At 40.9% G+C, this 17,290-nt stretch overlaps 1 long non-coding RNA gene and 1 pseudogene across 1 annotated transcript; one reads left to right on the plus strand and one right to left on the minus strand.

The window, feature by feature from the left end:
* Positions 1-215: 215 nt before the first annotated feature.
* On the plus strand, positions 216-3,026 carry LOC113641534 (annotated as a pseudogene).
* Positions 3,027-6,083: 3,057 nt separating this feature from the next.
* LOC125140734 lies at positions 6,084-9,061 on the minus strand. Its single transcript, XR_007139960.1, has 2 exons — positions 8,891-9,061; positions 6,084-6,480 (listed from the first exon to the last, which is right to left on the minus strand). It is a non-coding gene; the product is annotated as an uncharacterized LOC125140734 (long non-coding RNA).
* Between the last annotated feature and the right edge of the window lie 8,229 nt (positions 9,062-17,290).

Here is a 17,290-nt window from a genome sequence, read left to right on the forward strand (position 1 = left end):
GTGTCACCAAGCACTCACACACACAGGGGAATTGATAATAAAACATGCATTATCGCAGCCAAGCCACAGGCTGAGGGAGATATGCTCCCCGGGTTCGAGACACATGACAATAAATGTTGCACTATCGCAGCCAGGCAAACAGCCGAGGGCGATATGTTTAAAAAACCCCGGAAAATGCAAAGACATGAAATGCACATGTCATCACGGCGCATGTGATGACGTCATCACTGCACGACGATGGCGGGGCAGAAGTGTACGGGGGCCTTCTCTCGATTCGCATAGCCAGCTGGCGCGCATGCGTGGCTCATCTGTGGGTTTTAGCAACAGTTTCACGGGGATACAGACTCCAATTTGCCATGAAACTGCCTCGTTTCAACGAGCTGATCATGTCGGTGGCCGAGGGAGAATCGGCGCGTGTGTTAACGGAAATCAAAACCCTCCTGCACAAGCAGGCAATCAGAGTGGTACATGGGGAGGAAGGCCACCAGGGCTTCTATTCCCGTTTTTTCGTAGTTCCAAAGAAAGGCGGTGCAGCCCTCCGTCCCATTTTGGATCTGCGTGTATTAAACAAGCACCTCAGAAAGTATTCATTCAAAATGCTGACACACAAGGTGCTCTGTTCTTGATTTGTCCAAGCAATTGGTTTGTGACGATAGATCTGGCAGACGTATACTTCCACATAGATATTTATCCCTCTCACAGGAAATTCCTCAGGTTTGCATACCGGGGCACTGCATATGAATTTCAAACTATACCGTTCAGGCTGTCGTTAGCTCCGAGGGTTTTTACCAAATGTGTGGAGGCAGCCCTGTTCCCGTTGAGGGACAAGGGCATAAGGATATTGTCTTACATAGACGATTATCTAATATGCTCGTCGTCAAGGGAGCAAGCCATAAAAGACGCAGAGATTGTCCTGAATCACCTCAGACCTGGGTTTCAGGATAAACATGATAAAGAGATGGCTGGTGCCCTCTCAACATATGGAGTATTTAGGGCTCAATTTGGACTCCCTTTCGTATCAAGTCACATTGACGGAAGAGAGAATAGCGTCTTTCACACAATGGGGATTTTCAGCGCTTGTGTCTGTGCTCTCGCCAGCATCTCAGCCGACCGGTGAGAGTCAATAATGTGTGCGTCGAAGCGCTCAGACACTGGAAAGGCCCTGTGATGCTCAGATCGGGGATTCCCTTAGGGGCGGTGTCATCGAGAGTAACTATGACAACGGACACGTCCTTAAAGGGTTGGGGAGCAACCCTAATGGGCAGAACTGTGAACGGCGCATGGCCACCACAGCTGATGCACGAACATATAAACTATTTGGAGCTATTGGCGGGGTGGCTGGCACTGAAACATTTTCTGAGTTTCCTCAGAGGTCGGCATGTTTTAGTGGAAACGGACAACACCACAGTGGTTGCTTACATCAACCGTCAGAGGGGCACACGCTCCCTTCAACCCTTCAAGACACACGTCTTCTGTCTCTCCAGGCAACTCACGTTCCGGGGATCTTGAACAGAGGAGCAGATTTACTGTCCAGGGGAAATCCCCTTTATGGGGAGTGGAAACTCCATCCTCAGGTGGTGAGCCAGGTATGGCAGAGGTACAGTCAGGCTGCCGTCGATCTCTTCGCCTCGCAAGAAAACGCTCATTGCCCTCTGTATTTCTCTCTGGTGGACGAAAATGCACCGTTGGGTGTGGATGCTTTGCCCCATCGGTGGCCGGACGTGCTTCTGTATGCATTTTCCCCCTCTGAGCTTAATCTTCCCCACTTTAGCCAGAGTGAGGGAGCAGTGTCTGTCATTGATTCTGATAGCCCGCGCTGGCCATCCGGACATTGGGTGGCGGAGATAGTCCAACTATTGTCGGGGCAGCCGTTGCCCCTCCCCCCATGGAGGGACCTTCGGTCTCAGGCGGGGTGGGGGGTGGGTGGGAGGAGAAATACCATCCTCATCCGGACATGTTAGCCCTCTGGGCTTGGCTCGTGAGAGGTGGAATCTGAATGCGGCTGGCTTGCCCTCCTCAGTTATACATACTATACAGAGTGCGAGAGCCTCCTCTACCCGCGCTCTTTATAGCAATATAGGGATATATTATGCTTCCTCCAGGATTTGCTTGATAAAAGGAAGGCTTTCTCCACCATTAAGGTGTACCTGGCAGCTATTTCAGCCTGCCATGTAGGTTTTGGTGACATGTCGGCAAGCCAGCACCCTTTAATAATTAGTTTTATGAAGGGGGCGTGCCGCATACGGCTGGTGTCTAGGCGGATGGTTCCTTTATGGGATCTGCCCATTGTCTTAGAAGCCTTGTCTCAACATCCTTTTGAGCCAATAGAGGCGGTGAGTCTTAAGTATCTCTCTCTTAAGACGGCACTGCTCCTGGCTTTGGTGACAGCCAAGCGTGTGAGTGATTTACATGCTTTGTCGGTTAGCCCGTCTTGCTTACAATTCGCTCCGAGGCTCACTAAAGTTTCTTTTCGTCCTAACCCTGCTTTTGTGCCCAAGGTTTTGGAGTCGGCATATAGGTGCCCGTCTACTGAACTGGCGGCTTTTCACCCTCCACCGTTTTCTTCTCCGGAGGAGCAGAAACTTCATGCATTATGCCCGGTGCAGGCTCTTCAGGCATATGTGGACAGGACAGCTGGTTTCAGAACTTGTGACCAGCTGTTTGTGTCTTGGGCTACTCCTCACACAGGGAAGCCGTTATCTCGACAGCGGCTATCCCACTGGATTGTGGAGGTGATATCTGTGGCTTATGGTTGCAGGGGTCTTCAGCCCCCTACGGGTTTGAGAGCCCACTCCACTAGGGGTATGGCCACATTGTGGGCTTTACTCAGAGGAGTTTCCGTTCTGGACATTTGCTCGGCGGTGAGTTGGGCAACGCCGCATACGTTTGTGCGATTCTATAGGCTAGATGTTTAGGAACCGTTCTTAGCACACGCAGTGCTGGGAGCCGGTACTACTGTACCCGTTTGGAAACATCTCTTGGAAATATCTCCCATAGTGAAACACCGAGTCGAACTTAGAAAATGAACATTGGGTTACTTAATGTAATCCCCGGTTCTTTGATAACAGAGAGAGGTGTTTCACCAGCACTTCCCTCCTTGCACTTGGACGGGAAGAAATCTCGTTAATGACGTAGACAGGGGTCGACCTGGCTGATATAGGCAAGGAGGAGTCTGGTCGCAGGTCGACCTGTCTGTCAAAGACAGACGTGGTGTCATAAGAGCTTCCGTAGTTGGTCACGCCCAAAGCGATTCCCATAGTGAAACACCTCACCCTGTTATCAAAGAACCGGGGATTACGTTAAGTAACCCAATGTTTTAGATTTTAAAACAACAGGTTACATGATTGGAATTTTTTACTGGGTAACATCAAAGGAATTTGTGAGATGAGCCATGCTAGCCCTTCTTTTTACACAAACAAGTGCAGGTCCACAAAGTTTTATGAGAAATGCTTTCAAGAAATCTAATACATAAATAAAAAATTCAGGAACAGAAAACATGATACAGGCAAACAGCATAAACTAGGCATGGCAGGAGTCAGAAGCCAAAGTCTGGATCAAACCAGAAGAACAAAATACAAAAGCTTGAAATCAAATGGTTAAAAGAATCCTTTTAACCAGTTGATTCCAAACTTTTTGTATTTTTTGTATTATGTCAGCCATGTTTGTAGGCCATGTGATGTACAGGGAATTGTTGCGTGATACTGACATTGACGTGATGTCTTTAACCAAAAATTAATAAAACCAAATCTCCAGCTGTGACTTGTCAACCCTTCCTACTGTACCACTCAAGCAGTTAGTACAAGACCTCAACATTACAGTTCAATTCTCTATATCTCTATTACAGGGCTACTGTCTGTGTGGAGTTCCTTTATTGACGTATCATCCGGGTTCTCTTGTTTCCTCCCGTGTCCACAAAACATTCCTCTAGTTGTATTTAAAAAAGGTGTGAATAATTGTGCAAACATGTGTGTTCCAGTAGACAAATATTCTAGTTTTTCACCCAGTAGTACTCCTTGAATGAGCTCTGTATCTTCCTAGACCCTGAATAGAAAAAAGTGGGGACAGAAGATAAATGAAAGAAAAATTAATATATTTATGAACCATGTGGTAAACATCTGGGATTAGATCTGACATCTGCTCTTTGGTACTATTTTCATATGCTATCTAAAAAAAATATTATGATTTTACACTAAATGCTGTCTCGGTTTAGTACTTCCTAAACACACTATAACAAGCTTGGTAAGTGGAAATTACACTTGTTTTTGTAATATAAATAAATAGGACTATAGCAAATGATTATGACCTTAGCAGTAGTGTGGTACGAGTCTTCTTTTAGTCTATAGTTTCTCTGTCAGGTTTCAGAGGCATTTGGAAAGACAGCTTTTATTGAATTCAGACAGGTGAACAAAATCAAAGCAAGGAACAGAGGCAAAGACAAAAAACAGGCACAGGTTCAGAGGCAAATCTAGAATTTTTAAAGCAGGAGCAAGATCAGGAACTTGAGAACAAAGGCTTGGCAGATCAGGTCAGAATACATTGAGTGATTTTAGTCTGTTTATATAGTGTGTGCATGATTGAAAGCAGGTCTACGTGATCAGAAATGAGGTGAGCTGGAATGTGCAAGGAGAGTAGTCATTTGTGGTCATATTTGTAGACCGCAATTCATCTTGAGAGATGGAGTTTTTCACCAATTCTGGTGTTGACATGGAATATTAATGACCTTGTAAAAATTCTAGTGATTCGATGTATTTACTTAAGATTTAAAAACACATGGTAATTGCAGAATATTCTACTTCTTTTTTTCCCCTTAAAAATATCTGGTGTTGCTTTGAAAGTGTGCTTTGGGATGTTGTCCATCTGTTCTATGAAGTGCAATCCAGTGCGTTTTGAAGCATTTGGCTAAAATTGTGCAAATAATAAAGCCTTAAAGACTTCAGAATTTATTCTGCTTCGTTTGTCAGCAGTCACATTATGAAAAATGCAAGAGAACCAGTTTGACTGCCAGACATATACACAAGATAGTGTGGTATGCTTCAGATCAAAATGTTTATTCCCTTCTCCATACTATTCTCATCTATTTATTCTTGTCCAAGTTTATCTCAGTGTCATCTGTACACTCAGAACTTTGTTTATTTTTTCTTTTTAATCTTCTTCCTGCTTTTGAGGCCTCCCAATGAGCTTTCAATAGTAATCTTGTGATCACTTTGATGGGATTCTTTTGATTTTTTTTAGCTAATGATGACTTGCTTCACTGCCAGTGATAACATTTTGGACTTCATATCAAGAGTTAGCAGCGACATTTGAAATCAGCTTTAGTTCTGTTATCTGCTTACTTGTAAGTGTAAATGAGGAAATGTGCTTATTTATACACATTTATATTTGTTTTTTTTTTTATATATACTCAGAATGAAATTAAATAAATTAAATAAATCACCAATAAAATCACAATACCAAACGTTGAGGGCAAAGTCCCCACTATTTATGGATAGACAGGTGAAAAAGTCCTTGAGCTACACCTACTTAATCATGTGAATCATGTGAACCTTTAGACAATCAACTCAAGCACAAATAAATTAGATAACTGACTCTGACTTAGTATCCTATGGTCACATTCACCCTAAGTGTTACTATGTTGTACATAACTTTTACTGAAAGTTTCTATTCTTTTTGGAAGTTTATGGAAATTTATTTATGGAAATTAATTTGGCTCATCTGGGAATGATGAGAAATGAATGTGATTAAAACAGCATCCTACAATTAAATCATGAATTGGTTTCCAAGTAGCTCTGTGATATCTCCCATACAATGGCCTAGCCTGCTGTATCTGTCAGTGATCCAATGAATTTGTAATATATATTTGAGTCTGAGGTAAGAATATATCCTTATAGAGACATTAAGTCCATCACAGGGCACCAACCACACAGACATTCATACCAGGGGCAATTTAGAGTAGTCAATTCACCTATTACTATGTTTTTAAGATGTGGGACAGGTTGGAGGAAAACAGAAAATGCAGAAAAATCCCACACAGTTACAGGAAGGACATGCACAGAAACATAAAAGAGACAAACTAGACCATTGGATCAAACCAGGGATACTGTAGCTGTAATGTATCAATGCTACCCAGTGTCTAGTTTATGAAGAATAAAGTACCCATACATACTGCATACAGAAAGAACCGTGTTAAATACCTGGCAGAGGTTCAAAATGAAAAGGAACCCATGCAGTTCATCCCAATATGAAGAATAACATTCTAAGAACAAAACTGTACATATTTGAGGAAACTCATGCTCAATAAAGTAAAATAAGTTTGTGTCAAGTGCAGTCCAAATCCATCTCCATGGTTTCTATGTGTTACTTTCCACAACAATCCTATGTATTTCCAGGCTGTCCATGTGGGGTCATCCTCAGCAGCAGTGATCAGGCTCCAAGTGATGAAACTCCAACCTGATGTAGGGCATCAGGATGGATCAGGCAGTTCTGGAAGGAGAAGGGGAAGAAGGGGAAGGGTCACTGGTCTCTCAGGAGTAGCAAGTGTGGTGTGTGTGAGAGAGAGAGAGAGAGAGAGAGAGAGAGAGAGAGAGAGAGAGAGAGAGAGAGAGAGAGACAGAGAGAGACAGAGAGAGACAGAGAGAGAGAGCTGTGACAATATGGCTCAATACTGAAAAGAATGTAAGCAGGGACTTTGGCAAGACTACCTACTGTATGACAGCATTACAAAAAGGGCCAGAAGGTGACACAGACACGAGGGTGCCCTGGGAGATAAAGCGACATCCAAACATCCCAGTTCACCAAAACACTCCATGTCCATAGAGACACTTTTCTTAGCAAATATAGAGAGGATTTAAAAGTTTAGCATAACTGAAAAAGTGCAGTTGCAGAGCAGAACATCAATCACAATGTCACTGTTATAGGATATGTTGTGTATCACTCTGGGTTTCAATTGAAAGTTCCCTCATTCATTCAGTAAACATACCCTCACACCAGGAACACTGGGCATGAGGTAGGGACACATTTACATATTTATATTTATGGCATTTAGCCATAAATAGATGTCCTTATAACAAGACAATTCTTAGATCTTATTCAGTTGCTAAATTTCCAACAGCATTAATAAGATTCATATCTGTCAACAGTTCTGCATGCTTCAGTTTTGGATGAGGTCAAAAAGTGTAAAAGAAAAGAAAAAGAATTGAAAAGAAAGAATTAGCGCCACAGTCTGCTCACGTGATCCAAAGATTTTCATGTTTAGACTGTATAGATTACTTAACCGCAGGCAAGCTGTATAAAAGCCTTGAAATGGTTAAAGTTTGTATCTCCCCACAGACTGGTGTGATGCCTAGAGCATTTAAAAAGATCCAGAGGTAGCCACCATTCCTCATGGGCCAGTGCTATGGGAGCAGCAACCACTTGAAGGTTGGTCTGAGACAAAGTTTCATAGGGAGAGCCAACAAATAGATATGGAAACTGTCTACCTTAATGCCTGTCAAACTCCTGTAAGGTTGGATGATGTCGTCATGGCTTTACCAAGATGTTAGTGAAACAATTATAAAAGAACAATCCTACAAAAATGTAGTTAGGAGTTGTTTTTCTATTATTCAATTAGAACTTCCATCTTTCCATCAAAGCAAGTAAAAAATGTAACAGGTTAACAAACTACAACTCACCTAAGCTCCTCTGTATCTTCTTAAACCCTAGGGAATCATGCGTTGGAGTGATTTACAAGAAGTACTTGCATGCATTTCAGCCTAATTAAGGCACTTTGAGGACACTTTGACCATATACACTTTGAACTCCTGTATGTGAAACGACAGCATAAACGACTGGCATCAACATCTCACCCATGTCACCTGCTACAATTCTAACCACATCAGAGAAACCAATAACTATCCACTCAACACCTTTTCATACAAAAAGAAGACTTCAGCAAATTAGGAACAATGAAGAGATCACACACCAGCTTTTGAGATTTTTACAACCTTTCAATTTCTTTTTCTTTTATCTGCAGTCAGGGTGAGTTCATACTTCTAATTTTAATTATTCAACAATTATCTGAGAAAAGGGGGATAGAGTTCAGATTAAACTGGCTTTTCGCATTTAAAGGAAGTGACGTGACATACGGCTAAGTACGGTGACCCATATTCAGAATTCGTTCTCTGCATTTGACCCATCCAAAGTGCACACACACAGCAGTGAACACACACACCGTGAACACGCACCCGGAGCAGTGGGCAGCCATTTATGCTGCGGCGCCCGGGGAGCAGTTGGGGGGTTCGGTGCCTTGCTCAAGGGCACCTCAGTCGCCCAAGACTCGAACCCACAACCTTAGGATTACGAGTCAGACTCTCTAACCATTAGGCCATGACTTGCACAACCAAAATATCCAGCATTTAAATCCAGAATAAACACAAAGTGTAATATCAGCTGTATCAATTTTCATCTTGGCACTCCTCATTGCTTTCCATTGTTCACACTAATTAGCTGAATCAACCAAAAACACCAGACATAATCAGCTTTTAGAAAGGTTTTCCCCTTTAACATTCATTAATTTCCAATAATGCCAAAATCTTTGATAACATTTTCCACAATTGAGCTAAGGCCTTGCCATGCATCATTCTTTCTGTCCAACCTTCTTTGTTGTGTGCAGGTAATGAATATACATGATGTATAGTATAATAAAGAAATCTGATGCAGCCACCATACCTGTAATAATTGTTAACCTATGTACATATAAAATATGCTAAAAACTAATTGAGGAATTATATTTTCCTTATATTATGTTAGCAATTTGTATATTAGGGATAAATTTCCCCTCTTGTTTTTAATAAACTACTGAACTCAGGCTGTTGAAGACAATGTAAAAAAAAAAAAAAAACTGGTTACACTTTACCTGTCCGGTTTTGGGCAGTCAACCATGTCGCATGATTGGCTACTGTTAAAGTGGTCATTGAGTGTTTCCCTCCTGTGTGACTACTCGCCTCACCCTGATGTAATTCACCTGTGTCTGATTGTCTCTTCGTGTATTTAATCCCTGTGTTCCCTGTCTTATTTACTAGTTTGTCTGAACTCCTTAGAGTCTAGTGGTCCAGCCTTTCTCTAGTGAGTTTCTAGTGAATTTCTTAAGCTAGGGTTAATTTTATAAAACCTTTTGTACTCTTGAGAACCAAATGTTTTGAATCACCATCTTTGTATTGAGTTGTGCTTTTGAGTCCAGTTATCTTCAGCCAGAGGTAACATTATAGATTCTAACAACTGAGAATGCTATCTTGACCTTTAAAAAATACAATACTCAAGGTATTTAAAAACCACCAAATATATTCCTAATGAAAGGTATCCAGTTTAAACCCAAGCTACCATATCTGCAGAGTTTTATTCATGTTCTCGATGTTTGTTTCTTCTGGGTTTCCACCAACAAAAAAAGCATGATTAAGAAATCTTGAGAGGAACCTGACTCACCTCCTAGAGTCATTTCAAAGAATGTTACTCTAGCATAAACACAGGACACACTTTATAACAGAAAATATTAGACGTTACAAATTTACCCATCTCATTATCCACTAAAGACTGAGTGACACTTGGGATGAGCTGTTTTTGAGAGGTTTAATTCTTTAGGACTATCCAAAGAGTATCGGGATGAATCGAGCAGATCTGTTGAGTGAGGTGCTCCAAGATGAAATTATATTAAAGAAATTATGCCTTGTACTTTCACATAGCTTCAAGAGTGCAAATGACACTAAATATGGTATGAGGGACTCAAATTAATTGAGTATCTGAAAAGATTAGTCAGACTTGTTCCCAGTGCATGTTGGACTCCGACAAGGCTGCCCTTCTTCACCGGTCCTGTTTATTATTTATATGGACAGGATTTCTAGGCGCAGTCGGGGGCCGGAGGGAGTCCGTTTTGGGGACCACAGGATTTCATCTCTGCTTTTTGCAGATGATGTTGTCCTGTTGGCTTCATCAAATCAGGACCTTCGGTGTGCACTGGGACGGTTTGCAGCCGAGTGTGAAGTGGCGGGGATGAGAATCAGCACCTCCAAGTCCGTGGCCATGGTTCTCAGCCAGAAAAGGGTGGCTTGTCCCCTTCAGGTTGGCGCAATGCTCCTGCCTCAAGTGGAAGAGTTTAAGTATCTTGGGGTCTTGTTCACTAGTGAGGGAAGGATGGAGCGGAAGATCGACAGGCGGATCGGTGTATGTTCTGCAGTGATGCGGTTGATATACCGATCTGTTGTGGTGAAGAAAGAGCTGAGCCGCAAGGCGAAGCTCTCTATTTACCAGTCGATTTACGTTCCTACCCTCACCTATGGTCATGAGCTTTGGGTCATGACCGAAAGGACAAGATCCCGGATAAAGGCAGCCAAAATAAGTTTCCTCCGTAGGGTGGCTGGGCGCTCCCTTAGAGATTGGGTGAGGAGCTCGGTCACTCGGGAGGAGCTCAGAGTAGAGCCGCTGCTCCTCCACATCGAGAGGAGTCAGCCGAGGTGTCTCGGGCATCTGTTTCGGATGCCTCCTGGACGCCTCCCTGGGGAGGTGTTCCGGACATGTCCAACCGGGAGGAGGCTCAGGGGAAGACCTAGGACACGCTGGAGGGACTGTCTCTCGGCTGGCCTGGGAACGCCTTGGTATTCCCCCAGATGAGCTGGAGGAAGTGTCTGGGGAGAGGGAAGTCTGGGCATCCCTGCTTAGTCTGCTGCCCCCGCGACCCGGCCCCGGATAAGCGGTAGAAGATGGATGGATGGATGGATGGATGGATGGATGGATGGGTGGATGGGTGGATGGATGGATGGATGGCTGAAAAGATTAACTCAGATACAGATGCATAAAGAGTTAGAAGAAAATAAATGTACAAAACTATGGTATATGGTGTATTACTTTTCTTCTTGGGCATCAATTCACGGATGCTGTAGCTTGTACTGTACATATTATATACGTACTAAAGGGGCTTTTCTCATTTGCACCTTTTCTTAACAAAGTCTCACATATTAGGTGAAAAGACATGGATGGAATGCCCTAATAGAGTTTACCGCTTCTAAGTTTGTTAGCTCCTGTTTAGAACACACACCACAACCTTGGTCTCATCACATAAATCAAGCTAATTAGCAGAATGCTGTTCTCCCCTTGTATCTCTGATTTTGCAAGGTTGTGTAGGTGGAACAGGCTCTGGCACTGAGAGATAGCCCACTCAATCAGCGTTCTCTATTGGAGAAATGGGCCTTTCATCAGAAGGAATCTGTACAGAAGGAATAGAGCCAATGGCACAGAAAAGGAGAGACGTATGTACGCTGGCCACTAACAAGACTGTTGTGTGCACAATGAGCCTTGGTAACGTTGCTGTTTTGATGAGTTCATTCATAGCATCGTGACACATACCGCTCCCTCGGCTCTCCCTACTCTCAGCTGTTTGATTTTCCAGTTTGACACAGAACCTATATTTAACCAGATTCTTGTCCCAGCCACTTTGATTCAAACGAGAAATTAATCATGCTTTTTTCCCCATCATATCATTTGCTCTTTGTAGTTTTATGGGTCAATGGGATGGTATCCTGATTTAAATATGTAATATCTGGTGGATGGAAATGTGTAAGTCTTTTTTATATTTTTTTTTACCTAACCATAATAAATTTAAATATGCAAATACATATAGCAAATCAGTATATTATTAATACTTCAATTTATATTGTTCAGGATCAGGGTTTATTCAGAGCAAGTCCTAAGAAAACAAGAACAAGAGGTAGGAATACACCCTGTAATGGACCACCGATCTACTGCAGGACACCATGCATACAGATATTCACACACTCATTCATGTCTGGGGGCAATTTAGTGTTACCAAGTCACCTATTATTATGATTTTAGGAGGTGGGGAAAAAATAAGAGAACCTAAATGAAAGCCATGAAGTGCAGACGTTATCCTGAGGCTAGGTTCTAACTGAGACTCTGGCGCTGTGAGCGAACACCACTATTATTCTAATAGCATATAAAATTAATGCATGTGTTACAAAATACAATGTTCCATTTTTTAAATTCTATTTTTGCTATCGAGCTGTTCTAGAGAACTGTGGCATCAGAGTTGACTATACTGAGTATAATCACATTTTAGTGACAAGTGCAACACCACACAGCAGACAAGGATGCTTAAATTAGTCCATTATGGACACTTCTAATCTTTCTAACCAATAGAATTAAACTATATAAATGTTATTAGCCAGTGGAGAGGAAACAATTTGCAGACTTAAAAAATGGCAGAAATTAGGACAAATTTAATCTTCTTATATAATATATAATACAGTCAGCATAACAGATGCTTTTCCCAGTCTACTGTTTGGCCAACCACCCAATAACACAACAAATCAGTCATAGTGTTATCTCAGCAATCTGTTCAGATCACATCTACAGTGACAGAAAAATCTCACTTCACCTCACCTTGACTGGCATCATTCCCAAATGTCTTCCTCACACTGGCAACAGCATTCACTTTGTTCACAAAGCTCCTTTCTTGCTCTCTCTCTCTTTTTCTCCCTTTTTCAGGCTTGCTCGCTTGCAGTCTGGCTATGCCAGCCCTTGGGATCTCTTTTGTGTGCAGTGTTTATGCTCTCAGCCATGTGCATGCCAATGTTGGCAGTTTTATAAAGAAAAACAATGCACAACCTTCTGTTTACCTGATGTCACTTTCATAAGTGGCCTTGGAGAACCCGGAGGTTTAAATGCACTAGGACGAGTAGATGTGGTTCTGTAATCGGTGGAAGTGAGGTCACTATTACATATTAAAAGACCTGAGGGTCACAAGAACTTTTAGTTAATACACCAGATTTTTAGATGTATTAGTCCTATTTTGATTGAATAATAGCCATCAGGTATACTCACAAATAGCAAGATAAAATGACATTTTAACCAGTGTAACCCAAAAAATGACAAATATATGATATGTAATGAAATATATTTCTTTCCAAAGGAAATAATGCTCAGTGGTGTGATGTAAACTCCTAGGCAGAAATGTTCAAATAGGTTACCATCAAACTTATGTACCTTTGGAAAATCAGCCTTTTAATTTCCCTATGCCATGAAAGCACATGAAATGTGTCAAGAAAGAAAATGAGAAAAATAGTAGCAGGAGAGATGACTTGTATGGCATGACAAGAAAGCATATTGATTTCTTTTCAGGGTCACTGAGCATGATGAGAGCAGTGAGTGAGTGTGTTTGTGTAGGTGTGTATGTTTGTGTGTGTGTGTTAGTGTGTGTCTGAGAGTGAGAGAGAGGGGGAAAGAGAATGTGTATTACTGGTATAAGAAACAGAGAAAGGAAAAAAAGAAGACAGGACTGTATAGACCTCCTAATATCCTCACTTGCTTTCAATGCTTGATTTCACAAAATGAGAGGTGAGCAGTTTTTGATGTACCTCAAACCGACAGCTTGCTTTTATATGATCAGTGACCTGATAAACATTACAACAAGCAAATGCCTGTGCACAAGACAAGAAGACATAAACCTTTGTAAGGGCTGTGCACACCAAGTTTCTCAGGTTATTCAGAATATTCATGCTGTCTACTTCAGAGAGCTCTTGTAACCTGTGGCTGTAAAGCTATTTAAGTCTCAGAATAAAATAGATAGTTATCTTCATAATAAAGATTCAGAAAGGTATAAAGTTGGCCGGAAGGCATTCTTTGTGCTTCTTTTTCCCCTTCCTTTCACAGCTCTCTTCCTCTGTTCCAATGCGGATTGCCATGGTGATGATTCTCAATCTGTGCCCAGTCTTCATTTCTGTGCTCTGCTCTCATTTCCATCTGAAAGGTTTGTTCGCTTTCACTATCTTGTCCTTCATTCATTTCAGCCTGTGATGCATACAATATCTTGCCCTATCCCTCTTGCTGTCTCTTTGCCTCCTTCATGTTCCAATCTGTTTCTATCAATTTTTCTATCCAGTCTCTCTTTGAGGAACTGCAGGGGTGCTGATTTCCATTTTTCTAGGTGTCTGGCCCCTATTGAAAGGTCTGCAACCTCAGTCATGGAGTGTTTCCCTACAGGTAATTTACATATTAACTTGAGAAGATGAAAACAAACAAACAAAAAAAAAGAATAAACCGCAGTTCAATAGATCAAGAACTGCATTTTATTTTATTTTATTTAATGTCACTGATCTAATAAGATGCTCAGATGTGCAGAATTACAGAATTACATGATCAAAGTAATTCTGCTCTTGTGTATGTACTTTCATCTCATTTAAAAAAAGAAGAAGAAGTAAATGGAAATTATTAGTAGTGCAAGTCTTTAAAAGGAGATATTAATGAGACATGGTTTTATTTACGCTCCTTTTGATCTGGTGTATTGCATTAATCATATTTTGCAGTTGACTAGTTGTAGCCCTCCTCCCATTATTTTGCACTACGCTAGACAAGCGTTTACTGCTTTGTTTTTAATACACGCTAGTGAAGTATATTAATTTGTCTGATTTGCTTCAGAAAGCTCTTTCTTTACACAAACTACTGCACTGTAAATTTTGTGTATTTCTAAACCGTAGGAGCATAGGCATCATTCATCTTTTAAAATGAAAACAACCTTTTTTAAACTTAAACCTATTTAATACCACAGCACTATTAACTGACATTTTAACTTAACATTTAAAGAGGGAATAAAGAGAGTTTTTTTTTACCTCAGAAAAACAATAAACAATGATTTCCATCTTTTTTCATACGCCATAGCCTTTTTAGAATATTAAAGGAGTAACGTCTGTTGTGACATAAAGTAACCATTTGCTGCCGTGTCGCTAGTCAAAGCTTTCATATTCATTCGTAGCAAGATGTGGAATCATACTTCAATAGGGCTTAAAAAGGACATCGGTGTACCCAGCCTCTTTAATAAAGGAACAGATATGCTAAATGATGTAAATGAACAGGAGGATGATTTTAAGAAAGTAGCTGTGGATATTGTTAATCCCGTTGCTTATAACGCCAAGGCAATGAGCAATTTTATGAGCTCAGAGGCTTACCAATACCTTCACAGTAATAAAGTAGGTTGTGTGTTATGTGGGAAAAATGTTTGTACTTCTAAGCTGAATTATAGCCAAAGTCAATGCCTGGACATGTCAAAGCTTGGGATTTAGTGTCAGTGTTGGCATACAAACTGCACGGTGCTCAAGTGTTTAATTAGCTGCAATACTGTGGGAGGTCATTACATTTAGCATAAGAAATATATGATGATGATCATTTTTGTTATTATCAGTACTTGAAGTAGTAGCATTGTCTGAGCTCTACTAGTGTTTTATAGCTACAGCCCTACGGAGGTACAGTAAGTCAATAAAGAGTATGAAAGACTGTTCTTTCTTCTTCAATTTCACTTAGTTTCATTTTCTTTGGGAAGACAGTGAAAACGTTAAGGCAGACTGCTCCCGTGAGCTATTGTACAGTTAAGTCTGGGTATTTAGCCCTCTACTTTAAGGCAAGTGCAGCTATGAACAGCACATGATGTCCCTGAGCTTTTTAACAAAGTGTTAACATATTATCCAGCTATTCGTTTTTGGCACACGTAGATCAAGTCATAAACACCCATTTGCAGACGCAGAATCTTTAACCACTCATTTCAGTTCATCAAATAAATTCTATTGTGTATACTGTTTTTAATCACAAACAGGACTACATAAATCAGGATGTAGATTTAGATTAATGATGAGCAAGCCAGAGGTGATAGTAACATGGTAAGAGTAACAACGGAATAGTGAGATTATATTTTCATTGAGGTGTTTTTCCTGAATTGAACATGGACCTTATGTTGTTTCCATAAGTTGTTCTGTCAAAGAGGAAACTAGGATTATTCGCTTCTGTTCTTTGTAGTGAATATCTTTTGCCTTATTCATTTATAACAACACCATCTCCAGACCAATCCTGCAGGCTGAAAAGCAGAGGCCAAGCGGGAGCATGGCGACATGGAGTTGCCAGGACGTGCTGCCATGGTAACACTAGGGAAGCTTTTTTTTGGAGAAAGAGCAAATACGCTATCTCTATTTCCTTTTCAGTTGAGCAATTTATTTCCCCACTGCCTGTGTTGGCATTTTGTGTTCCAGACACAACTAATTACATATTTCCTTCCAATGGAAAAGACTCATGCTTGTTAGTGGTACATAGTGATTTGTTGCTTTTTCAATTGTGAATAAGTTCAAGTGAACTTCTGAAACATCGACCCAGGCAGTAAATTGAAGAGACTAGTTTTTGCTTCTAAATTAAGTCCTATAATGGGCAAAATTCGAAAGACAGACCACATCAGAAGTTCATTTATAGACATGTTTATTATATAGCTTGATGGGACAGTGTGATGCATGCTGATGCAAAGAGAATTCCAAAGATGATTAATTTTCCCATTATTAATGAATTACAAGTTAGAATATAATAGAAGCATTCATTTTGTCACATTATATTAAAATTCTTTCGTTGCATATCCCAACTTTGGAAGTACCCCTGATACAGATAGGGTTAAGGGCCTTGCTTAAGGGCCCATCAGTGGCAGCTTGGCAGTGTTGAGGCTTGATCCTCCAATCAACAACACAGAGACATAAATGCTTGAGCCACAACAGTTTGTTACCACACACAGTATAAGTCAGTACAAGTCCCACTCTGTCCTCATGATGCTACCTTAGCAGGAAACTTGTGGACAGGTTCAGACATATTTTTAGTATGTTTATTATTAGATGTAATTTTATGTAATACAAGACCCTATGGATTAGCTATTACTATAGAAACAGTAGTGTATTCGTGCATCATTGTTTTAATGTAAAATTAACAGGTTTCAGGAAATCATTTTTCAGGATGCTCATTAGTCAAACTGGACTTAACTGTTTCTACTATCATATACTGTAGCAATAAGGTGTGCATTTTCTGACTATTCAATATTCTTGGGTAATGTGATTTCTGTGGAATCTGCTGTATTGGTAGAGGTGTAGTAAAAGTGGGTATAGAACAGCCTCTCTTTGGTGACAGGGTCAAACCGTTTTCTCTAATGTGTGTGAGATTGGGAGACGGGCTATAATGAAAGAGTCAAGCTTTGGAACATTACTGTCACAGCTCTGAAAATTTTCTACTGGTCTACTCAGATTATTGGCCAGGCGTACAGTATTAAACTGGCTGAAAATTATTCTTGAAGCCTATCTCACAAAAAGTTCCAGGAATCATACTTACTCAATTGGCAACCGATCTCCTGAGTCAGCATGAATACTTGATGCCCTACAAATGCCATGTCAGGGTCAGAGAATATAACACAGCTCATCCTTGGAGTTCTGGTACTTTTATAGGAAAAGAGCAAAAG

This window comes from Tachysurus fulvidraco, chromosome 2 (genome assembly GCF_022655615.1).
Source record: "Tachysurus fulvidraco isolate hzauxx_2018 chromosome 2, HZAU_PFXX_2.0, whole genome shotgun sequence".
Taxonomy (NCBI): Eukaryota; Metazoa; Chordata; class Actinopteri; order Siluriformes; family Bagridae; genus Tachysurus; species Tachysurus fulvidraco.